A 26,269-nucleotide genomic window follows, 5' to 3' on the forward strand; every position below is an offset into this window, starting at 1 on the left:
GTGGACCACAGTTACTTAAAACTATATCCATTAGTTCTCTTTTTTGACTAAAATTTTTGGATTGCACTGAATCTGCAAGTTGACCATTTTATATGGACAGATTGTGAAATTTAACTATTCTCATTGCTCTTACTATTTGATAGATGGTCAGTAAGAGTATTTTGGAAGACCAAGTGAGTTAATGATTGGGGCAGACCAGTGTTGCCTGGAGCAACTCTCGCCAATCTATCACGATAACTTGGGTTAAAATCTTATAGTTACACTACCATAGCACTTGACACTTGGCAGTGAATAATATTGATGGAATCCAGTCCACATGGTGATTTTAGTTCTCTAAGAAAGTTTTAATCTGCTGAAGGGTTTCATATTTCTTTTATGCCTTGGATTGAGAAAGTGGCCAGAGAAGTGTTTTTGGATTTTGAGCACAAAAATCCAATGTAGAAAGTAAACTAGAAGGTAGAGATGATCTCAGTGTCCCTGAGATCTGGATAGGGGGACCCTCAGACACTTGCTGAGTGACTGTCTATGTTTGTTTGGCCCCAAGACAGCAGTGGCTTTCCTGATCTTCATTATAGATGGGAATTTGGATCAATCTATGCCTTTCTCTAGGCTCTAAATTTCTGTCTTGGGTAGACAGTTCTTACATATCAGTACATAGCTGTGGACAAGCCTCTGTTTAACTGCAACTTTTTTTACAATTGCCCATTTACTTATTTAAGACCCATCATGACAGAGACCATATCTCTCTGATTTTTTGCTTTATTCCTGGCACCTTCCACAATACCTGATGATAGCAGTCACTCAGTAGTCAATTGGTGGGTAAATGTAAAATAAGAATATTTAATAACCCTACTCAGGGGTCAAAGAGATTTCAGCTTTGAAGGGAGCCTTTATTTATTTATGTGTGGGAATGTGGAGGCTTAGAATAGTGATGGTGCTTCCTGAAAAAGAGAGGACTGTCACTGTCTCAGTTGGCAAAGCAGAGAATACATTTTCTTTACAAATACCCAGAGCATACAAAATTGGATTATTGGATTTGAATTTACTGTTTTTAAGATTTCATAAAAGGAAAACTAACCAGATATAGAGCTGAATCAGCAAAATATCAGACGATTTAAAATGGCAGTTGAGAGAGTATGTGAGGAGCATTACAGAAGAGGGAAGGGAAGTGGTGCTGGTTGAGGATTAGCTGAGGGAGTGAAGGGCATGATTTCGGCTGACACAGCAGACACAGCATGAACCAAAGTCAAGGACAGGGGAGAGAGGCAGGGGCTTAGAGATATTCTGTAGGAACCTCCAGGCCGGTACCAACAAGGAGATCAAGACATGTTTTTACTGATAAGCAGAGCCAGTGTGAAGGTCAGAACTTTGATCATGAGAAATTTTAATTACTTAGATATTGATCAGAATACCTAGAAACCAACTACAGAAGGGAGAGTTTGAGAACAGGGCTGATTTCTTGGATGCAAGCTAGGGGACCTGGCTGCTCTTCCTGGGCTCTGGTCAGTTGCTATTCTAAGTACATCCTAGGAAAAAAGCCAACTATGATAATGGGTTAGACGTTGGGGAATGGCAGTGACCGCAGTACTATTAGATTTTAAATGTTAAGTGAAAGAAGCATTAAAAGAAGTTGCTTTTGTAGGAATGTGTGCAAAGCTCTAAGGATTTTTGATGGAAAATTTATAATGTAAAGGGGAAGAGGGGAAGAATATTTAAAGGTGAATTGAAGTGCTTCTTTAAAATCAATAAAGAAAATTAAAACTCTTTAATGATCTTAGACCTGTAAAACAGTCTCAGAGCCAGGACCTGCCCAAGTATATCAGGTGTCTCTCTGGCCTTTGAGAAATTGCTTTTTTTTGTTTGTTTGTTTTCTTTTTAAAAAAATTTTATTGGAGTATAGTTGCTTTATAGTGTTGTGTTAGTTTCTGCTGTATTGCAAAGTGAATCAGTTATACATATATCCATTCTTTTTTAAGATATTTTCCCCCATATAGATCATTGACATATACAGATTACTATATATAAAATAGATAACTAATAAGAACCTACTGTAGAGAGAACTTCCGGGAGAGTGAACACAGGCAGGTGCTGCAAGAGTGATACCCTCAGAGAGAGATGGAAGCTTCCAGCCCTTTCGCCATGTGTCTTCATTTGTGCATCTCTCCCATCTGGCTGTTCCCTGAGTTATATCAATTGTAAGAAACAGTTGGCATATAGCTTCCTTTCAAATTCACTGAAAGAGAGAAGTTTAAGATTTTCATCAGAGGGACCTTCAAGATGGTGGAGGAGTAAGACGTGGATATCACCTACCTCCCCACAAATGCATCAAAATTACATCTACATGTGGAACAACTCCTAGAGAACACCTACTGAATGCTGACAGAAGACCTCAGAATTCCCAAAAGGCAAGAAACTCCCCACGTACCTGGGTAGGGCAAAAGAAAAGAGAAAAAACAGAGACAAAAGAGTAGGGATGGGACCTGCACCTCTGGGAGGGAGCTGTGAAGGAGGAAAAGTTTCCACACACTAGGAAGACCCTTCACTGGTGCAGAAGGGGTGTGGATGGGTGGGGGGGGAATCTTCAGAGCCACGGAGGAGAGCGCAGCAACAGGGGTGCAGAGGGCAAAGCGGAGAGATTCCCACACAGAGGATTGGTGCCGACCAGCACTCACCAGCCTGAGAAGCTTGTCTGCTCACCTGCCCGGATAGGTGGTGGCTGGGAGCTGAGGCTCTGGCTTCGGAGGTGAGATCCCAGGGAGAGGACTGGGGTTGGCTGCATGAACACAGCCTGAAGGGGGCTAGTGTGCCACAGCTAGCCGGTAAGGAGTCTGGAAAAATGTCTGGACCTGTCTAAGAGGCAAGAAACCATTGTTTCAGGGTGTGCAAGGAGAGGGGATTCAGAGCACCACCTAAACGAGCTCCAGAGATGGGTGTGAGCCGTGGCTATCAGTGCAGAGACCAGAGATGGACATGAGATGCTAAGGCTGCTGCTGCAGCCACCAAAAAGCCTGTGTGCGAGCACAGGTCACTATCCACACCTCCCTTCCTGGGAGCCTGTGCAGCCCGCCACTGCCAGGGTCCCGTGTTCCAGGGACAGCTTCCTTGGGAAAAAACACGGCACACATCAGGCTGTTGCAACGTTATGCCGGCCTCTGCAGGCTCACCCCACATTGCAGTTATAACTACGGTGCCCCTCCCTCCCCCCAGTATGAGTGAGCCAGAACCCCCTAATCAGCTGCTGCTTTAACTCCATCCTGTCTGGGTGGGAACAGAAGCCTGAGGGCAACCTACATGCAGAGGTGGGGCCAAAACCATGGCTGAACCCCAGGAGTTGTGCCAACAAAGAAGAGAAAGGGAAATTTCTCCCAGCAGCCTCAGAAGAAGCGGATTAAATCCCCACAGTCAACTTGAGGTGCCCTGCATCTGTGGAATATGTGAATAGATAATGAATCAACCAAAAATTGAGGTGGTGGACTTTGGGAGCAACTGTAGACTTGGGGTTTGCTGTCTGCAGCTGATATGTTTCTGATTTTTATGTTTATCTTAGTATAGTTTTTAGTGCTTGTTATCATTGGTGGATTTGTTTATTGATTTGGTTTCTCTCCTTTTTGTTTTTATTATTTTTTACTTTTTTATTTTAATTTTATTTTTAATATTTTTCTTACATTTTCTCTCCCTTTTCTTCAACCTGTGTACTGACTGGGTCTTGGTGCTCTGGCCTGGTGTCAGGCCTGAGACTCTGAGGTGGGAGAGCCGAGTTCAGGACATTGGACCACCAGAGGCCTCCCGGCCCCAAGTAATATCAATCAGCGAGAGCTCTTCCAGAGATCTCTGTCTCAACAGTAAAACCCAGCACCACCCAATGGCCAGCAAGCTCCAGTGCTGGATGCCCGATGACAAACAACTAGCAAGACAGGAACACAACCCCACCCATTAACAGAGAGGCTGCCTAAAGTCATAATAAGTTCACTGACACACCAAAAAACACAACTGGACACAGCCCTGCCCACTAGAAAGACAAGGTCCAGCCCCACCCACCAGAACACAGGCACCAGTCCCCTCTACCAGGAAACCTACACAACCCACTGAACCAACATTACCCACTGGGGGCAGACATCAAAACAATGGGAACTACGAACGTTCAGCCTGCGAAAAGGAGACCCCAAACACAGTAAGTTAAGCAAAATGGGAAGACAGAAAATACGCAGCAGATGAAGGAGCAAGGTAAAAACCCACCAGACCAAACAAATGAAGAGGAACTAGGCAGTCTACCTGAAAAAGAATTCGAGTAATGATAGTAAACATGATCCCAAATCTTCTAAATAGACTGGAGAAAATACAGGATATGTTTAACAACGACTTACAAGAACTAAAGAGCAAAGAAACAATGATGAACAACACAGTGAATGAAATTAAACATTCTTTAGAAGGAATCAGTAGCAGAATAACTGAGGCAGAACGGATAAGTGACCTGAATGATAAAATAGTGGAAATAACTACTGCCTAACAGAATAAAGAAAAAAGAATGAAAAGGATTGAGGACAGTCTCAGAGCCCTCTGGGACAACATTAAAATTATAGGGGTCCCAGAAGAAGAAGAGAAAAACAAAGGGACTGAGAAAATGCTTGAAGGGATTATAGTTGAAAACTTCCCAAATGTGGGAAAGGAAATAGTCAAGTCCAGGAAATGCAGGAAACCCATACAGGATAAATCCAAGGAGAAAAATGCCAAGACACATATTAATGAGACTATCAAAAATTAAAGAAAAAACATTAAAAGTAGCAAGAGAAAAGCAAAAAATAAAAAACAACGAATCCCCATAAGGTTAATAGCAGATCTTTCAGCAGAAACTCTGCAAGCCAGAAGAGAGTGGCAGGACATATTTAAAATAATGAAAGGGAAAGACCTACACCAAGATTACTCTACCAGCAAGGATCTCATTCAGACTTGATGGAGAAATGAAAACATTTACTGACAAGCAAAAGCTGAGAATTCAGCAGCACCAAACCAGCTTTGCAACAAATGCTAAAGGAACTACTCTAGGCAAGCAACACAAGAGAGGGAAAAGCCCTACAAAACCAAACCCAAAACAACGAAGAAAATCGTAATAGGAACATACATATCGATAATTACCTTAAATGTAAATGGATTAAATAATCCAACCAAAAGTCACAAACTGGCTGAATGGATACAAAAACGATACCCATATATATGCTGTCTACAAGAGACCCACTTCAGACCTAGAGACACATACAGACTGAAAATGAGGGGATGGGAAAAGATATTCCATGAAAATAGAAATAAAAGGAAGGCTGGAGTAGCATTTCTCATATCAGACAAAATAGACTTTAAAAGAAAGACTATTACAAGAGACAAAGAAGGACACTACATAACAATCAAGGGATCAATCCAAGAAGAAGATATAACAATTATAAATATATATGCACCCACATAGGAGCACCTCAATACATAAGGCAACTGCTAACAGCTATAAAAGAGGAAATCGACAGTGACACAATAATAGCGGGGGACTTTAACACCTCACTTTCACCAATGGACAGGTCATCCAAAATGAAAATAAATAAGGAAACACAAGCTTTAAATGACACATTAAACAAGATGGACTTAATTGATTTTTATAGGACATTCCATCCAAAAACAACAGAATACACTTTCTTCTCAAGTGCTCATGGAACATTCTCCAGGATAGATCATATCTTGGGTCACAAATCAAGCCTTGGTAAACTTAAGAAAATTGAAGTCATGTCAAGTATCTTTTCCCCTCACAATGCTATGAGACTAGATATCAATTACAGGAAAACAAACTGTAAAAATACAAACACATGGAGGCTAAACAATACACTACTAAATAACCAAGAGATCGCTGAAGAAATCAAAGTGGAAATCAAAAAATACTTGGAAACATATGAAAATGAAAACGCGATGACCTAAAACCTATGGGATGGAGCAAAAGCACTTCTAAGAGGGAAGTTTAGAGCAATACTATCCTACCTCAAGAAACAAGAAACACCTCAAACAACCTAACCTTACACCTAAAGCAATTAGAGAAAGAAGATCAAAAAAACCCCAAAGTTAGCAGAAGGAAAGAAATCATAAAGATCAGATCAGAAATAAAGAAAACGAAATGAAGGAAACAGTAGCAAAGATCAATAAAACTAAAAGCTGGTTCTTTGAGAAGATAAGCAAAATTGATAAACCACTAGCCAGACTCATCAAGGAAAAAGGGAGAAGACTCAAATCAATAGAATTAGAAATGAAAAAGAAGAACAAGTGACCTTGCAGAAATACAAAGAACCATGAGGGTTTACTACAACTATATGCCAATTAAGTGGACAACCTGGAAGAAATGGACAAAAAAGCACCACCTTCTTAAAAAAGCACCACCTTCTGAGACTGAACCAGAAAGAAGTAGAAAATATAAACAGACCAGTTACAAGCACTGAAATTGAAACTGTGATTAAAAATCTTTCAGCAAATAAAAGCCCAGGACCAGATGGCTTCACAGGCGAATTCTATCAAACATTTAGAGAAGAGCTAACACCTATCCTTCTCATACTCTTCCAAAATATAGCAGAGGGAGGAACACTCCCAAACTCATTCTATGAGCCCACCATCACCGTGATACCAAAACCAGACAGAGAAAGGCCAATATCAGTGATGAACATTAATGCAAATATCCTCAGCAAATACTAGCAAACAGAATCCAACAGCACATTAAAAGGATCATACACCATGATCATATGGGGTTTATCCCAGGAATGCAAGGATTCTTCAATATATGGAAATCAATCAATGTGATACACCATATTAACAAACAGAAGGATTAAAACCATATGATAATCTCTATAGATGCAGAAAAAACCTTCAAAAAATTCAACACCCATTTATGATAAAAATTCTCCAGAAAGTAGGCACAGAGGGGACTTACCTCAACATAATAAAGGCCATATATGACAAACCCACAGCCAACATCATTCTCAATGGTGAAAAACTGAAACCATTTCCTCTAAAATCAGGAACAAGACAAGGATGCCCACTCTCGCCACTATTATTGAACATAGTTTTGGAAGTTTTACCCTCAGCAATCAGAAGAAAAAGCAATAAAAGGAATCCAAATTGGAAAAGAATAAGTAAAACTGTCACTGTTTGCAGATGATATAATACTATACATAGAGAATCCTAAAGATGCACCAGAAAACTACTAGAGCTAATCAATCAATTTGGTAAAGTACCAGTGTACAAAATTAATGCTTAGAAATCTCTTGCATTCCTATACACTAATGATGAAAAATCTGAAAGAGAAATTAAGGAAATGCGCCCATTTACCATTGCAACAAAAAGAATAAAATACCTAGGAATAAACCTACCTATGGAGACAAAAGACCTGTATGCAGAAAACTTTAAGACACTGATGAAAAAATTAAAGATGATACAAACAGATGGAGAGATATACCATGTACTTGGATTGGAAGAATCAACATTGTAAAAATGACTAAACTACCCAAAGCAATATACAGATTCAATGAAATCCCTATCAAACTACCACTGGTATTTTTCACAGAACTAGAACAAAAAATTTCACAATACGTATGGAAACACAAAAGACCTCAAATAGCCAAAGCAATCTTGAGAAAGAAAAACGGGGCTGGAGGACTCAGGATCCCTGACTTCAGACTATACTACAAAGCTACAGTAATCAAGACAGTATGGTACTGGCAAAAAAACCATAATATAGATCAATGGTACAGGATAGAAAGCCCAGAGATAAAACCACACACATATGGTCACCTTATCTTTGATAAAGGAGGCAAGAATATACAGTGGAGAAAAGACAGCCTCCTCAATAAGTGGTGATGGGAAAACTGGACAGCTACCTGTAGAATAATGAAATTAGAATACTTCCTAACACCATACACAAAAATAAACTCAAAATGGATTAAAGACCGAAATGTAAGGCCTTAAGCTGTAAAACTCTTAGAGGAAAACAGGCAGAACAGTCTATGACGTAAATCACAGCAAGATCCTTTTTGACCCACCTGCTAGAGAAATGGAAATAAAAACAAAAATAAACAAATGGGACCTAATGAAACTTAAAAGCTTTTGCACAGTCATGGAAACCATAAACAAGACTAAAAAACAACCCTCAGAATGGGAGAAAATATTTGCAAAATGAAACACCTGACAAAAGATTAATCTCCAAAGTATACAAGCAGCTCATGCAGCTCAATATCAAAAAAACAAACAACCCAATCCAAAAATGGGCAGAAGATCTAATTAGACATTTCTCCAAAGAAGATATACAGATTGCCAGCAAACACATGAAAGGATCCTCAACACCGCTGATCATTAGAGAATTGCAAATCAAAACTACAATGAGGTATCACCTCACACCAGTCAGAATGGCCATTATCAAAAAATCTACAAACAATTAATGCTGGAGCAGGTGTGGCTATAAGGGAACCCTCTTCCACTGTTGGTGGGAATGTAAATTGATACAGCCACTATTGAGAACAGTATGGAGGTTCCTTAAAAAACTAAAAATAGAACTACCATACAACCCAGCAATCCTACCATTGGGCATATACCCTGAGAAAACCATAATTCAAAACAGTCATGTACCACTATGTTCATTGCAGCTCTATTTACAATAGCCAGGACATGGGCGCAACCTAGGTGTCCACTGACAGATGAATGGATAAAGAAGATGTGGCACATGTATACAATGGAATATTACTCAACCATAAAAAGAAACGAAATTGAGTTATTTGTAGTGAGGTGGATAGACCTAGAGTCTGTCATACAGAGTGAAGTAATTCAGAAAGAGAAAAACAAATACTGTATGCTAACACATATATATTGAATCTAAAAAAGAGGTTCTGATGAACCTAGTGGCAGGACAGGAATAAAGATGCAGATGTGTAGAATGGACTTGAGGACACTGGGTGGGGAAAGTGTAAGCTGGAACGAAGTGAGAGAGTAGCATTGATATATATATACACACTACCAAATGTAAAATAGAAAGCTAGTAGAAGCAGCTACATAGCACAGGGAGATCAGCTCGGTGATTTGTGACCAACTAGAGGGGTGCAATAGGGAGGTGGGAGGGAAATGCAAGAGGGAGGGGATATGGGGATATATTTATACATATAGGTGATTCATTTTGTTATACAGCAGAAACTAACACAATATTTTAAGGCAATCATACTCCAATGAACATGTTAAAAAAAAAAAGAACCTACTGTATAGCACAGGGAACTCTGTTCAGTACTCTGAAAAGTTGCTTTTTATGACTTTACACGTCTGGTTGAGTGAATGGGCTTCTATTACGGTCTTGGTCTCAGTAGGTAGTACCATATCAACAAAGATATCCTAATATATGTCTTTGAAATTTTTTGCTAGACTTTGTAATGGCCCTGCAACTATGCTTCTTCTCCAAGCCTTGCGTCCCTAAAAGTATAGCTTCTTCACAGATGCAGAATGCTGTTTCTAAAACAGGTTTGGTAGTTTCACTCCTTTGCTGAACTTTCATCATCTTGTATACCAAAGACAATTCCTTACAATTTGGTCTTCACTCACTTCTTTGATCTCAATGTTTGTTGCTGTTCCCTTACATGAATCCTGCATTCTAGCCATGCATAAATCTTATTTACTTTAGCATATATTTTTGTTTTTACTTTTTACTTTGGAATAAAATTATATTTACAGAAACTTTGTGAAGGTGGAGTAGAATTTAAATATACCCCCACCAGCTTTTCCTATACTTAGCATCTTACACTACTGTGGTATATCTGTCAAAACCAAGAAACAAATATTGTTACATTACTGATAAACTTTATGCTTCATGTATAGATTGGCAGCAGCTTCTCCATTAATGTCCTTTTTCTCTTCTAGGGTCCCATCAAGGATACCGCATTGCATTTAATCATAACATCTCCTTAGTCTCCTCTGGTATGTAACCATTTCTCAGATTTTTCTCATTTTTTATGACCTTGAGAATTTTGAGGAGTACTGGTATTCTGTAGAATGTCTGTCAATTTGGGTTTGTTTGATGTTTTTCCTCATGGTTAGACTGGAGTTATAGGGTTTTGTAAAGAATACCACAGAGGTGCCAAGCCCTGCGCATCCCATCATATCAAGGGGAACATACTATCAACATAACTTATCACTGTGATGTTAACCTGGACCTCTTGCTTAACGTAGTGTTTGTCAGGTTTCTTCACTGTAAAGTTACTAATGTCCTCTTTCTATACTCTGTTCTTTGCAAGTGAGTCACTAAGTCAGCCTACACTCAAGGGTGAGGGAAAGATTAAGCTCCACCCCCTGGAGGGAAAAGTATACCATTTATTATTTGGAATTCCTCTGTAAAGGCAATTTATCTCCTTTCCCTTATTTATTTATTTATTGGTTTGTTTATTTATTTATTTACTGGCTTAGTCAATAAAGTATATCAGCATGATCTTATGAATATTCAGCTTCTACTTTGGATTATAATCCAATACTACATTATTTATTTTGTTGCTCAGTGTGTTCCAGCTTTGGCCACTGGGAGCTTGAAATCGTTGGTTCAGACTTTCGAATAGCTGGATCAGTAAAGACTGGTGTTTTACCAGTAATGAAACCAGCTCAGGCCTGCCTAAGCCAAAAAAGAAATTTGTTAGACATAGGAGCATCCCCAGAACCTTTGAGCTAGAACACACTTAGGTCTCTGAAAGACAGAAATGGATATTTAGAAGGCAGTCAGGACCCCTACTTCTCTCTTCTACTTTATTCACTGTGTCTAATTCATTTTTTTCTCCCTTTGCAACCTCAGACTGCTCAGTAGCTGCTACTACAGAGCTACTGCCTTCATGTGTTTAAGTTACAGTTACATAAGGAGAGTGATATGCCTTTCTTAAGGCCCCACATCAAATTATTTGGAAAAGAAATTGTATTGCCTAACTTAGTTTAAATGTGCACTTTTGGCCCAAGAAGCTATGGCCGGGAGTGTGGTGTGGGTCATGAAGTTCAAACTTGTCTCTAGAGGTCCACACCTGTGTCAGTGTCATAGATTAGGGAGGCCTTTCCTAAGTAAGGGTATATTGTTTTGAGCTTTCCAGGCACCAATAAAGGGTCCACTGTAAATGTATGTGGCCTTAGAATGCTGCTTCCTCTACCTTAAATTCACTTTTACCTTTGATTTGCACAGAAGGCTCCCATCAGTCATTACTTCCAGGATATCATCTCTGTCTGACTATTTCTCATAGTTATACTCATGTGATCACCTACAAAATTTTATTATTAGTAAATATATTTATTATACGGTACCTATGTACATATTTTTTCTCAAGATTCTAAGCCTCTTGAGGAAGCTTTCATGTGTAGTTCATTTTAACATCTCTAAGATCTAATATAGTCTCTAGAACATTATAGGTTCAATAAATGGTTTTTAAATGAGTAAATGACCAAGTATTAGTAAGATATGTATTAAACTATGGTAAGGCTGAAGACACTGAAACTAAAGTGCAAAATTAATCAGCTTTAGTTAAAAATATATTAATATTTTCTGATAAAACAGTTAAAGAGGCGATTTTCTCTCCACCACTCCTCACAAAGAAACCTTAGAAAATAGGATGCCTTAAAAGAAAAACGCAGCTCTTCAGTAATGGGAAGAATTGGGAAGATTCAAAGGCAAGTGAGCTGAACAAATTTTTAAGAGACAAGTGGAAGTGAAAGAAAGTAAAAAAACAGAGTATTAATTTGCAGGGCCTAATTGAATCAGCAAGAAAAGATTTCTCGAATGTATTTGTAGGAGACAGACGGTAAAGAGAAAATTGGTTTGCTGAAAAATGAGAATGGGGAATTAGAGACATAGGCTAAGGAAAGGGAAATTTGTTCAACAGCTGTATTTTGCTTTGGTCTTTACAGATCTAAGGGGAGATAAGGGATCACTTAGAATAGAAACCATTGCTCTTCTTTTAAAGTAGACAAGCCACACCTGAGGACGGATAAATGCCTAAGAGGGCAGTTGGAAGAAACACATTCAAACTCTACCAAGTTTATCTAGACTCATTGAATTAATGATGGTGGCCCTCATCTCAGGCACTCATACTTGGTCTTATCTGGTTTCTTGAGTTTTCAGTCACCTATCAATAATCCACTGTAGTTTTAGGAACCCCACTTGGAATTCTCAACCTGCTGTATTTTACCTAAGACCATGATGTTGTACTGGAAAGAGTACAGACTGATGAGTTAGAGGAACTGAAATTCTAGCCTTGAGTTGGAGATAGGAATTTGGATTACAGTAGCATGTCATTTTATGTTAAAACATTGACAGTAGAAAAGGTTAGCTAACAAAATCTTAGGTAGTAAAATGAGCAATAGGCCAAGGGAGAATTAAGGGGAATACCGGCACTTTAGGATCAGAAAGAGGGAGAGGGCATGAAAGTAAGGAGATTAGAAAAGAATGGTTCAGGACGTAAGAGGAGAATAAGAATGTGTTATCACAGACAAATAGGGACGAGAGAGTCTCAAGTAAGAGAAAGTATTCAACAGAATCAAATGCTGTAAAAGGATTGGGTAAATTCATTTTTTAAAGGTCCTTTATATTGAATATTGTCATATCCATTTTGAGGGTATTATTTTGGGTTATCTTTTTTATGAGACCCATGACTTTGCTTTGATTTTCTTTTTCTTTTTATTGAAACAACCTATTTTTCCAAGACCCAGACAACAATATTTTTGGTGTGGATTTGCTCTGATAATATTACCTTATATTCTTAATTGTAATGTATTTTTGCTACTTTAATTTTCCTTAATATCACTACCAATCAGTTCTTAAGAAGATAAGCTGGTGCTGTTTATATTGTGATTCTATTCCCCATCCCTACTCCAGAAACCATTATTGGTTGTGATTTTATTTTCTAGGAGGATGACTTTTGAACTAGGGAAGAAATTTGGATTTTGGATAGAGAAAAGTCTCAGTTTAAATCTCAGTTCTGTCATTTCACATTTGCATGTTCTTGGATATCGCATTTAATCTATCAGAGGCTTATTTTTCTCATTTGTACATCTATAAAAGGCATCTACTATCTATGTCATAGAATGCTTTTGAAGATATATGTGAACATAAGTTTACAATTGAAAATATTACTTTGTTTGTTGTAGTGTAAATTTATTTAATTATGTTCAGTTCAGATGAGATGTCTTTTGAACAGATTAATTTTCTGTAGGTTAAAAGGTAAGGTTCAGCCTGTGGTTCTAGACGAAATCAAAGTCTTTTCATATTCTTATATTAGCCCAGGGCAGTCCTGTAATGAAACACTCGTCTTGGGCAAATACCAACTTACGGTCATCTTCTCATTTTGTGCATGGTTTCTAGGGGAATACCACAGATAAAATTTTGTATTTCCAATTACACTTACATGAATACCTTAGGCGCCTCCAATTAAGCAGTCTCTTCTTTCACAGTTTGTCTACTGAAAACACTGAACACCAGAAATTGAAATGTCTTTGAATTGTCATTTCTCCAAGATTCCCTAGAAACAGTACATGGAGGGGTTGTTCAGGCATATAAGTATGACCTGATTTCCATTGCCTCAGGCTTTGCTTTCACTGTCTATCACTGACTATCAGAATAAACTTGTCCATCATCGTCTTCAAGAGAGGGAACATCAAAAAACATGTGTTTCAGGCAGCACCTTGATTATATTAATACATACCTGGGCCTTAATCACTGACTTCTTAATTCCATATTCACACCAGCTCAGAATGTTGACTGTGGTGAGGAATGAATTTCTTTATTTTACAGCTTCAGATTGGGCAACCTATTATCTTCAGGACTGCAGGTTCCTTTATAGTAATATCCCCTACAGGTATCCTTCTCTGACCTAATTACCCATCTCTGCTCCTCTCCCCTCCAGAAAACTTGGTTAGTGCCTTTGCGTCTCTTGGCATACCTTATCAAGGCACTTACGTATCCATTGTACTTCATATGTTTCCATGACTCTTCCTCTGCTAGCCTTGAGAGAAGATGTTGCCTTTTTAACCTATGTCTATATCCCTATGTCCAAAATTCCTATGATGGAGGAATTAAATATCATTAAATATCAGTTGGATGACTCAGCAAATGGACTGAGTCCTTATTTGACTTCTGATCCTATGATATTTAATATTTCCATGATTCCACAAATTCTCCTTTTTGATCCAGACATCAACAGAAATACTTCACCCTCACTCTGTTGGTTCAACAGTAAACTATTTTTTTTCCTGTTTTCAGCATACATTTAAAACACATGCTCATTTTCATATTACTCTGAAACCTTTTTAGGATGCTTGTGCTGGAAACATTAAGGGGTTTGTCAAGCTTCTAAAATAATTAACTTGGGAACAGGATATCTGAAGGTTGAAGATCAAATATTATCTTCTTTTAAGAAATTTTCTTGACTTTCCAAGGAATGTTAGACCCCTAGAACTTGATTCATTCCCTCTTATAGAACTCAACTTGTCACAGTTTAAGGTATCCACTTATAGGGAAGACACAGACTGGGAGCTTCCTCAGGACAATATCTTTGTTTCTTACTCATTTTTTTTTCCTTATGCCTGGTTGAGTATCATTTTCTAAAACTTTGCACACATTTTTCCCTCTGAATAGAGCACTCTATTCAAAACCCTCTACCATTGTCACCTCCTACCCTATTCCAGTATCAATACAAACACACATACTTCTCTGGGTAACCCCTAAATATTCTTTAAATTTCAGCTTTTACCTACTTTCAAAAATGTCCTATGGCTGCCCCCATCTCTCACTCCACATGGTTGTATTTATCGTATTGTTTTTAAATGGTTCACTTTATTTTCCATACTAACCTGTGAGCTCTTTAAGGTCAAGAACTGTGGCTTGTTCTCCTTTTTGTGTCCCATGTCCGTTCTAAGCCTGAACTTAGTAGGTGATGAGCACAGATATTTTAAAGATAAGTGTACCACTCTGCCAGTCTTCTGCAGAAGTATCTAATCAGTTACTGGCCAAGCAGTAAATCCTTCATTCATTTTGCATACTGGTGCTCTTCTCATACCTATACCTAAACTTCATTAAGTGAGCTCATTGATACGGAGATTTCTGGAAAAGCTTTATAGCTATTATTTGGGATTAGGGTTCAGTGAGTAACAACAGTGAGTAAGTAACATGACAGTTACATGTTATATGACTATTATTGATCAGATTTCAAGAGAAAGTCCATTAACCCTAGCATTTCCTTTGGTGGAAGAGCTGCTTTGTAGATTGGTCCTTCTGTGGTGGAATGAGATGGCTCAAAAATTTAGTTCCAGAAAGTACATGTAAAAAAGTGAAATTGTAAAGTGCCACGCAGGCTGGGTCTACTGTTTCAGCGATTCTTCTGGTGACAGCCAGAGGTGACTAAGGGCCTCCTGAGAATTATGAAATGTTATCTGTGTTATGAGCAGAAGCTTTGAAAGAGCAATTATAAGTGTTTCTTATTTTCTGTTTCCTTATAATCAAGCATTCCACCAAACAACTCACACCAAGGTGCCATTATGTTCAGTTTCCGATTGATTATCATTGTTTAGATGAGACCTTCAGGGAATATATTAGGTAGTGGTTGTTCAAAATTGGGAACTAAGTAGCATTGTTGACTCAGTGTAGTTGTGAGTGAATGTACTTTCCATTACACATTTTCTATGCCTGCCTACCTTAAGCTCTCCCCTTCTCTTCCTTCCTTCCTCCCTCCTGCACTTTTTTCCTCCTTTTCACCTATCTTTGTTGAGTTTCTATTATATGTAGGCCTTTCGCTTAAGTAAATGAACAATTTCAACGTAGCTCAAAAATTTTGACAAAGATATGTATAGAATATCTGAGGATGAGAAAATAATTCAATCCATCTGAGAAGAAGAGAGATCAACAACATCCCTCACCAAAAAACCCACATACAAACAAACAAAACCAAGGCTTCTTAGTGGAAGTGATCAAATAGTAGTTCACTAGGGTTAAAGAAATAGGACATCTCAGGAAGGAATCACGTTTCTCTAGAGGGAATCACAGAGGTTTTCAAGGAAAGTATAGATCTCTGCTATCCAATATGGTGGCCAATAAGCACATGTGGTTATTTAAATTTAAATGAATTAATATTAAATTAAATTTAAAAATTACTTTCTCGGTTACACAAGCCACTTTCTAAATGCTCCATTTCTACATGGCTATCATATTGAACAATGTACATATAGAGCATTTCTAACATCACAGAAAATTCTGTCAGCATTAAATTGTAATAATTGTGCTAGGGGAAGAGGGTGCATTTTGGAGGAATGGCTCATAATTCAGTTAGCTTAGTGAGAAAGAAAATAAGACAAATTATAATAATTAAATTAATAGCTATCATTGATTAAATACCTACTGTCTTTCATATTGCTTATATTTGATACTCATAGGTATTACTCTTATAAAAGTGGAGACTGAAGTTTGGAGAAGTACCTTTTCCAAGATCACTTAGCTAGTGAATAGTTTAAAGCAGAAGACCAAGGCAAAGGAGAATGGATATCTAAGAAGTTTGGATTGTGTACATTAGACAGTGGGGCACAAATGAATGTTCTAAGCAAGAAAGTGGTATGATGGGAGCTACACTTGAAGAAAAGTATTCCTGATTGATGGATGATGTATCTTTGGTCAGTGGAATAGCTTTCATCAGATGTCTGAGGTTAAACCTCAGAGTATTTTAGAGTTCAGTGAATTCTCTGTAAAACCTAGCCTTGGAGTATCTCCCTTTGCCTAGGTTTTATCAAAAGAAAAGCTAGAGGGTGGGCATAGAAGGAAAATGTTGTAGATTATCACATAGGCAGGAGTGTTTTTTAAGGTACAAACAACTCATGTCTCAGAAAATGTAGTCATCCAAGACATTGATGTTTGTAAAATTATTCATGTAAAATGTTATTCAGGCATACTTCATTTTATTGTGCTTTGCTTTATTGCATTCCACAGATAGTGCGTTTATTACAGATTGAAATTTTGCTACAATCTTGCGTCGAACATGCTTATTGGAGCCATTTTTCCAAGAGCATTGGCTCGCTGTGTGTCTCTGTACCACGTTTTGGTAATTCTCACATATTTCTAACTTTTAAATTATTACTATAGTTTTTTATGGTGATGTGTGATCAGCGATCTTTGATGTTACTATTGCAAAAAATTATAATACAGTGAAGGCTCAGAAGAGCGTTAGCATTTTTTAGCAATTCTTATTTTTTAATTAAGGCATAGACATTGTTTTTTTAGACATAATACAATTGCACACTTAATAGATTTCAGTATAGTGTAAACATGATTTTATATGCCCTGGGAAATAAAAAAATTCATGTGACTCTACTTATTGCGATACTCACTTTATTGCAGTGGTCTGGAACTGAACACCCAATATCTCCAAGATATGCCTGTATATTTATAATGATCATATCCATACCCACATACTCACACCCACACACCTCCATTTATACACACACACACACGCACATTCTCATAACAGTCACTACTGTTGAAAAACAGAGGTTTTATTTTAACATGTAAATTCAGTGGAGCTTTAGTATTCTTAGTTTTATCTTTTCAATAATTATTCAACAAATGTTAATGAAGACCTACTATGGTAGGTACTAGAGATGCAATGACAATTTAGTTTATGATCTAGTAGAAGATACAGAAAAGAAATCATGTAATTACAGTGCTTGATAAGTGCTACCATGACAATTTGTTCCCTTGCTGAAGCACAAACCTGAATGCTGAGCTGTGAATTACTGAGATAGTGAATGATGTTAGTCTATCACATCCCAATGCAGCTGGGTTGTTCTCTCCTTCTCCTTATCTACTTATAAATTCTCCTAAGGTTGTAAAAATGTTTTACTTATGAAATATTGCTGACAAAGGGAGAGATAGAACTTTAGTAAATGTAGAAAACTGTAGTTAAAATTTGAAGCTAGGCCAGGGAACTCGTTACTCTCAACAGAAATATAATTTGAGGTAAAGAAGAGAACCTGAAAAATAATCCATTTATAAATTTAGGAGTTCACAAAGGTTCCAGGGTATAAGTATGATGACTCCCAAGACAGTGTCCAGGGTCTACTGTAAGAAAGGCAAATAAACAGCCACTCTTTTTTATCTTCTAAAAGCAAGTCACCCATGAGATCACAGTAGAAAAACTTTAATGAAGTTGATGGATTTTACTCTTGAGTGTGTCCAGGCAGTATTGGCCTAAAATATACTACAGTGCCTGACGATTTCTTTTCTGAGTTTTGCCAGCTATTTGGATATTTAGCCAAAGAAGTGGGTACAGGTACCTTCTGATAGTATTCATTGAATTTTTGAGGATATTGTTACAAAGCAATAATAAATTGAAATACATTTTTAGTACAATTATTAACTCTTGCTCTGATTCTGCTATTCACATATTACATAAGTTCTGCTAAAGCCAGTACTGTTAGATCAACCCTTCTGCAAATAACAAGTACTAATTCTGGAAAAAATTTAAAACAAGAAAAAGAAAAAGATATGAAGGAACTTGAGAACAACCCAAAGCAGACACATACCAGAGCAGTGTCTGCTCCTGGAAGAAAGGGACAGCCTTGGATGAATTTCACATTTTTTATGGCTGTTTTCCTGAGAACATGCCTCATTGTGTGTCATGTGGGAACAACAAAAACCTAGTCTTACTTGCTTCAGGAACCAGAAGGCAGAGTTCAGGGCCATCACAGTTACTAGGAAGTGAGGGAGAATCCTGGAAAGGAGAGAACCAGAGAGCGGAGACCACAGTTTGGTGTATAGGCACTGTACAAATCTCTGTCTGACCCCTGAAGCAGATACGTGTAAAGCAGACTCCAAAAAACCTAGTTAACTCTAAAAGCACAATGGCCTACAAAAAAAAAGAAGACAAAGTTTGCAGTTTGAGTCCAACCAAGTTAGTTTGCTGCTAAGACACAAACACACACACGTGCGCACACACACGCAACAACACTCTTCAGAGACTATAACAGGAAAGTCTTACAACATATTATTCATAATTCCAGAATACAATCTGAAATCACCTGACATTTTAAAAGGTAGTAAGACATGATCTATTCTGAAGAGAAAAGAAACAACTAGTCAGTACTCTGAGATGACACAGGTATTGTGATTAGCAAAGATTTCAAAATAGGAGTTCCAGAAAGAGAGGAGAGAGAGGATGGGACAGAAACAATATCTGAAGAAACAACAGTTGATAATTTCTTATATTTGATGAAAGGCATAGGAGAGGCTCAATGAATCTGTCATGATAAATAAAACACTGATGAAAATAAAATGTAAATAAAACATTTTGAAAACAACTGGAGAAGAAAAATTACACATTACATGCAGGGGAACAATGAATCAAATGATGACTGACTTCTCATCAGAAAGAGTGGGTGCCATAAGACAGTAGGAGACTATCTTTAACTGACTGGGAGAAAGCAAAATAATAAAGGTCAACCTAGACTATATCACTGATAATATTCTTCATGAATAAAAGCAAATAAATACATTTTCAGATAAAAAAAAGACTAAGAGAATTTGTTGTCATTAGTCCAGCACTAAAAGAAATGTTAAAGGAACGTCTTCAGAATTATGAAAGGAGAATTCTGCTGAACTGTCGGCCTATAAAATATATAAATGTAATATACAAAAGCTATAACATAAAGGATGAGGAGGTTGTAAATAAAACTATATGTTAGAAGTTTTCTAAATTTGGTGTAAAATGACACAAAATTAACTCTACAACGTGAAAAGTTAAGGACGAATAATCTCTAGAGCAACCATTACAGAATAATGCAAATAAGTATAGCTAAAGTCAACAGATAAGTTAAAATCCTAAAAAAAAATTTAAGGCAGCAAAGCAATAAAAGTGGGAAAATAACAGCAACAAAGAAAACAGAGAAAATAAATAGAAAATCATGATTAAATCAAACCATACCAAAATACATTGAGTGCAACAATGGGCTAAACATGCCAATAAAATGGCAGAGATTATCAGAGTAGATAAAAAAGCAAGACCTAACTATATGCTATCCACAAGAAATACACTTTAAACACAGAGATACATACAATAGGTTAAAGTAAACAGAAGGAAAATGATATATATCTTGAAAACAGTAAGTTTAAGAAGGCTAAAGTGGCTATATTACTATCACATCCAGTAGACTCGAAATAAAGTATATTACCAGAGATCAAGGGAGGTATATCATAATAATAAAAGAGAATTCATGTCAGGAAGATGTAACAGTTGTAAAAGTATATGCGCCTTACAACAGAACTTTGAAATGCATGAAGCAAACATTTTCAGAATTAAAAAGAAAAACAGACAATTTTCACAATCATTATTAGATATTGTAACACACTGTCCTCAGCAGTTGATGGAGTAATTATACCAAAATAGTCAGTGGTCCATACACCAAAATGGACCTTATGACAGGCCATAAAAAGTCTCAATACGTTTAAAAATATATAAATACCACAAAATAAATTACATCAGTAGCAAAAAGATATTCCAAAAATCCCTAAGTATTGGCATATTAACCAGTGTACTTATAAATAACTCATGGATTAAAGAAGAAATCACAAGGGAAATTAGAAAATAGTTTGAACTGAATGATAGTAAAAATACAATATATCAAGTTCTGTGGTATGTATCTAATCAGGCTTTAGAGGGAATTTAAATTTTTAATGCTTATGTTAGCAGTTTGGAGAGAAATCTATAGTTTTAAATGCTTATGTGCCTTAAAAAGATCTATAATAAAAGACCTAAAGTTCCACCTTAAGCTAGGAAAAAAAGGGCAAAGTAAACTCCAAATAGGTAGGGAGAAGGAAATAATAAAGGTAAGAGCAGAAATAATGAAATATAAAGCACATAATGTATATGTATAACTGAATCACGTTGCTGTACACCTGAAACTAACACAACATTGTAAATCAACTATAGTCCAATATAAAATATAAATCAAAAAAGGAAGTAAAATAAAAATAGTTGCGATTAAAAACCCACAATAGGGCTTCTCTGGTGGTGCAGTGGTTGAGCGTCCGCCTGCCGATGCAGGGGACACGGGTTCGTGCCCCGGTCCGGGAAGATCCCACATGCCGCAGAGTGGCTGGGCCCGTGAACAATAGCCGCTGAGCCTGCGCGTCTGGAGCCTGTGCTCCGCAACGGGAGAGGCCACAACAGTGAGAGGCCTGCGTACCGCAAAAAAAAAAAAAAAAAACCCACAATAGATAAAATAAAGTTGAATCTTCTGCCTGGTTAAAATTTAACCATGCAATCCTGCTGGCTCTAGAATCTGGGAAGAGAAGCTTTCTAGGCTCCCAGAATCTGTGGACGAGAGAACTTAGAAGGGCAGAAATGGTGCTGAGTACAAATAGATACATATATCCAGAGAACAGCCATTTCAGTGACAAACTACAGTCTGGTACACACTCAAGCAGCACAGGGACTCTCTTTTGAAATTTATAATTTCTTCAACTTCTAGTGCTTTCTTAGGCACATAGAAATCAGTGACTACTTAATTAATGAATGGCAAGATAATAGTAATGAAGGTTATTTCCATCAAATTCTCTTGGATATGTCTTTCCGGGTTAAAGGAACAAAAGTCATGGGCCTGGGAACCAGTGTGTGCGTGTGTGTGTGTGTGTGTGTGTGTGTGTGTGTGTGTGTGTGGCTTTAACTGATTATGGGTTTCAATCTTTGAACTTCTGTTCTCTCCTAATGTTCTTGCCTTAACAGGGGTTGATATAATTTAACAGGAGATGTGACATTTCTATTATTACCAAGAAATGTTAAGTAGAAAGATATTCTGGGAAATAGACTCTCCATAGGTAATCAAAATTACATGAAGCCAGATGTCCAAGTTGCTAATTATATAATTATTATGAAATATAATTTGATTCAAATATATTACTTTGTAATGGGAAAATACAGTCTTATTAAGTTTCAGACAGTAAAATCTTCCTACTTTTTAAGATGATGTATCCATGGAACAGTCATTTGTAACAATTTTCATTATGACTTTTTCATTTTCCAGAAAGCTTCTCACCACAAAATAATAGGTTTTCAGTTTCATCAGGGAAAGATTCCAATTGTAATAGGACATGTGTTATGTTGTATAAGTTTGGGACATTGAGAGAAAGCAAAGTGACATGTGCTTTCAGCCTTAAAAAAATTATTGGTCAGAACGCTTAACATGAGATCTATCATCTTAACAAATCTTTAAGTGTATAATACAATACTGTTAATTATAGGTACAATGTAGTACAGCAGATTTCTAGAACTTACTCATCTTCCATAATTGAGACTTCATGCTTTTGCTTAGCAACTCCTCATTTCTCCCTTCCCCCCATGACACTGGCCTTAGCAATGATTTCATTTGCTATAACACCAAAAGCATAGGCAACAAAATCCAAAATAGACAAGTGGGACTACTTCAAACTGAAAAGCTTCTTCACAGCAAAGAAAACAATTAATAGAGTGAAAGGGCAGCCTATGGAATGGGAGAAAATATTAGCAAACCATATATAAGATAAGGGATTAATTTCCAAAAAATATAGGGAACTATTACAACTCAATCCAAAAAAAATAACCTGATTTAAAAATGGGCCAAATGCTTGAATATACATTTACCCAAAGAAGATGTATTGTCAGCAGGTTTATGGAAAGATGCTCAACATCACTAATCACCAGGGAAATGCAAATCAAGACCACAAGGAGATATAACCTCATACCTGTTAGGATGGCTACTATCAACCAAAAAAAATACAACAAGTATTGGTGAGGTTTTGGAGAAATCGGAACCCTTGTACATTGCTGGTAGAAAAGCGAAATGGTCCAGTTGTGGTGGAAAACAGTAAGGAGGTTCCTCAAAACATTAAAAATAGAACTACAATATTTTTCAGGCTTTTAAAAAATTTAACATTTTATTTTAAGATAATTATAACTTCACAGTTGTATGCAATAATATAGAGAGTTCCTATGTACCCTTTACTCAGTTTCCCCCAATGGTAACAACTTGCAAAACTGTACTATCATATCACAACCAGTATATTGACATTGGTATGGTCAAGAGATAGAATACTTTCATCACTACAAGGATTCCTCATGTTGCTGTTTTATAGCCAGATTTACTTCTCTTGAGCCCTCCATCCCTTTAAACACTGGTAACCACTTTCATCATTTCTATAACTTTGTCATTTCAAGAATTATATAAATGGATTAATACAGTATGTAACCTTTTGGGATTGGCTTTTTCGCTCAGCATAATTCACTGGAAATTCTTCCAGGTTGTATATGTCAATAGTTAATTTCTTTTCACTGCTGAGTAGTGTTCCACGGTATGGATATACCACTGTTTAATCAGTCACCCATTGAAGGACACCTGAGTTATTTCCATTTGGGAGCTATTATAAATAAAGCTACTTTAAACATTTATGGACAGGTTTTTGTGTGAAGATAATTCTTAATTCCTATGGGATAGATTCCCAGGGGTGTAATTTCTGGTTTATATGGTACTTGCATATTTAGGTTTTTAAGAAACTGTCAAACTGTATTCTAGGATAGCTAAACTATTTCATATTCTCATCAGCAGTGTCTCAATAATCCAGTTTCTGTGCATCCCCACGAGTGTTTGTTGTTGTCACTGTTTTTTGTTTTAGCTCTTCTGATATTTACATAGTGCCATTTCATTTTGGTTTTACCTTGCATTGTTTTAATGGCTAATCATGTTGAACATCTTTCATGTGCTTATTTGCTATCCTCATGTTCTCTTTTTTGAAATGTCTGTACATGTCATTTGCCCATTTTCTAATCTTTTTTTTTTACTGTTGAGTTTTCTTTATATATTCTAGATTTTATCCTTTTTAAATAGGTGGTTTGCAAATATTTTCTCCAAGTCAGTAGCTTGTATTTTAAGCCTCTTAACAGACTCTCTCACAGAGCAAAAGAGTTTAATTTTAATGATGTTCAGTTTTTCATTTCCTTTTATAGATCGTACTTTTGGTGTCAAGTATAAGAATTCCTTGCCTAGCACTTTGTACCTAGCACTAAATCTTGAAGATTTTCTTGTTTTTTTTTTTTTTCTGTACGTGGGCCTCTCACTGTTGTGGCCTCTCCCGTTGCAGAGCACAGGCTCCGGACATGCAGGCTCAGTGACCATGGCTCACGGGCCCAGCCACTCCGGAGCATGTGGGATCTTCCTGGACTGGGGCACGAACCCATGTCCCCTGCATCGGCAGGTGGACTCTCAACCACTGCACCACCAGGGAAGCCCTGTATTTTTTTCTATAAGTTTTATTTTTATGTTTTCCATTTATGATTATGCTACATTTTGAGTTAATTTTTAGATAAGGCTGGAGATTTATACAAAAGCCTATTTCATCCTCGTACAAGTAGAAATTCAATTTCGCACTTTAAAGAACACATGAGAAGATGGAAGGAAGATGACAGTGCTTACCTAGGGAGCACACCATCATGCAGAAAACACAGGCCCTGGCTTTTTGATTATACAACTTAAGGTTCTATGGTTAATGTAAGATTCATATAAAATTTCTTTCTTTTCAGGCTTTTTTGAGCATCAAATATATAACTGTTGAAAGAGATTTGTCAGTTGCACAGTTAATGTAAATTTAAATTATTTTCATGATTGGGTGCAGCAGATCACAAGAAGGAAAGCTGGAGTGGGGTGAAGAGTGTAGGCTGTATAGAGGTTACAGTTTATTTTGTATTTTTATCTCTCTCTCCATATTGCAGAAATCTGTGTTCCTCATCCACCTAGTATCTGGCTCTGTATATTTGAAAACAAGATAATAGACATTTTTGGGGGAATTTTTTCCTGCTTGTTCTGGCAATATCCTAGATAATCTTAATATGCACCATCAAAGGAGAGCTGATCAGTGGCTAACTGTCTGCATTTCTACATTTCCCAACACCTGAAAAGAAGGGACAAAATATAATTCCTATTCTTTGGGTGTCAGTAGTTGGCAAAATAATGCCCCTTCCCTAAAGATACCTATACCCTAATCCTTGAAACTTAGAATATATTACATTATATGGCAAGTGGGGATTAGGGTTGCTAATCAGCTGACCTTAAACTAAAGTGATTAACCTGGATAAGTTAGTTGTGCCCAGTGTCATCACAGGCATCCTTTAAAGTGGAAGATGCTATACTGCTGGATGTGCAAAGGGGCCACCCTTAAAAGCTGAAAAAGACAATGAAATGCATTCTCCCCTTGGACCTCAAGAAGGAATTCAGCCTTGTCAACATATTGATTTTAGCCCAGTGGGATCCATTTTGGACTTCATGCTTCCAGAGCCATAAGATAATGAATGTGTGTTGTTTTATGTAACTAAGTTTATGTTAATTTGTTATGACAACAATAGGAAAGTAACTCAAAGCAAAATTATTAAGTAAATAAAATTGATATATTTTTTATTTCCATTAACTCCCAGAGCGCTTTATCTATCCCTGTCTCTATCTACCCTTGGTTTCTTTTGCTTAGTGATGGATCTCCAGCACCTGATAGAGTGCATAGCACTTAGTAGATGCTCAAAAATATGCTGATTGTGTGCATGGATACACAAACATCTTCCTCTCATTTTAATTAAATTCAACATAGATTTTATTTATTTTTTATTTAGTTGAGCTAAGTTGATTTACAACATCATATTAGTTTCAGGTGTAAAACATAGTGATTCAAAATTTTTATAAATTATACTCCATTTAAAGTTATAAAATATTGGCTCTATTCCCTTTGCTGTACAATATATCCTTGTAGCTTACTTATTTTTTACATAGTAGTTGGTATCTCTTAATCCCCTACCTTTATCTCACCCCTTCCCCTTTCCTTTTCCCTTCTGGTAACCACAAGTTTGTGCTCTATATCTGTGAGTCTGTTTCCATTTGTTTTATTTATTTGTTTTATTTTTTAGATTCCACATGTAAGTGATAACATACAGTATTTGTCTTTGTCTGACTTATTTCACTAAGCACAGTATGCTCCAGGTCCATCTATGTTGTTGAAAATGGCAAAATTTTATTCTTTTTTATGGCTGAATAATACTCTGTTATGTATGGGTGTGTGTGTGTATACCACATCTTTATCCATTCATCTGTTGATGGACACTTAGGGTGCTTCCATATCTTGGCAATTTCTAAATGATGTGGCTATGAACATTGGGTTACACGTATCTTTTTTAATTAGTGTTTTTGTATTTTTTCGGTTATATGC

Source organism: Delphinus delphis, chromosome 8 (assembly GCF_949987515.2).
Source record: "Delphinus delphis chromosome 8, mDelDel1.2, whole genome shotgun sequence".
NCBI lineage: Eukaryota > Metazoa > Chordata > Mammalia > Artiodactyla > Delphinidae > Delphinus > Delphinus delphis.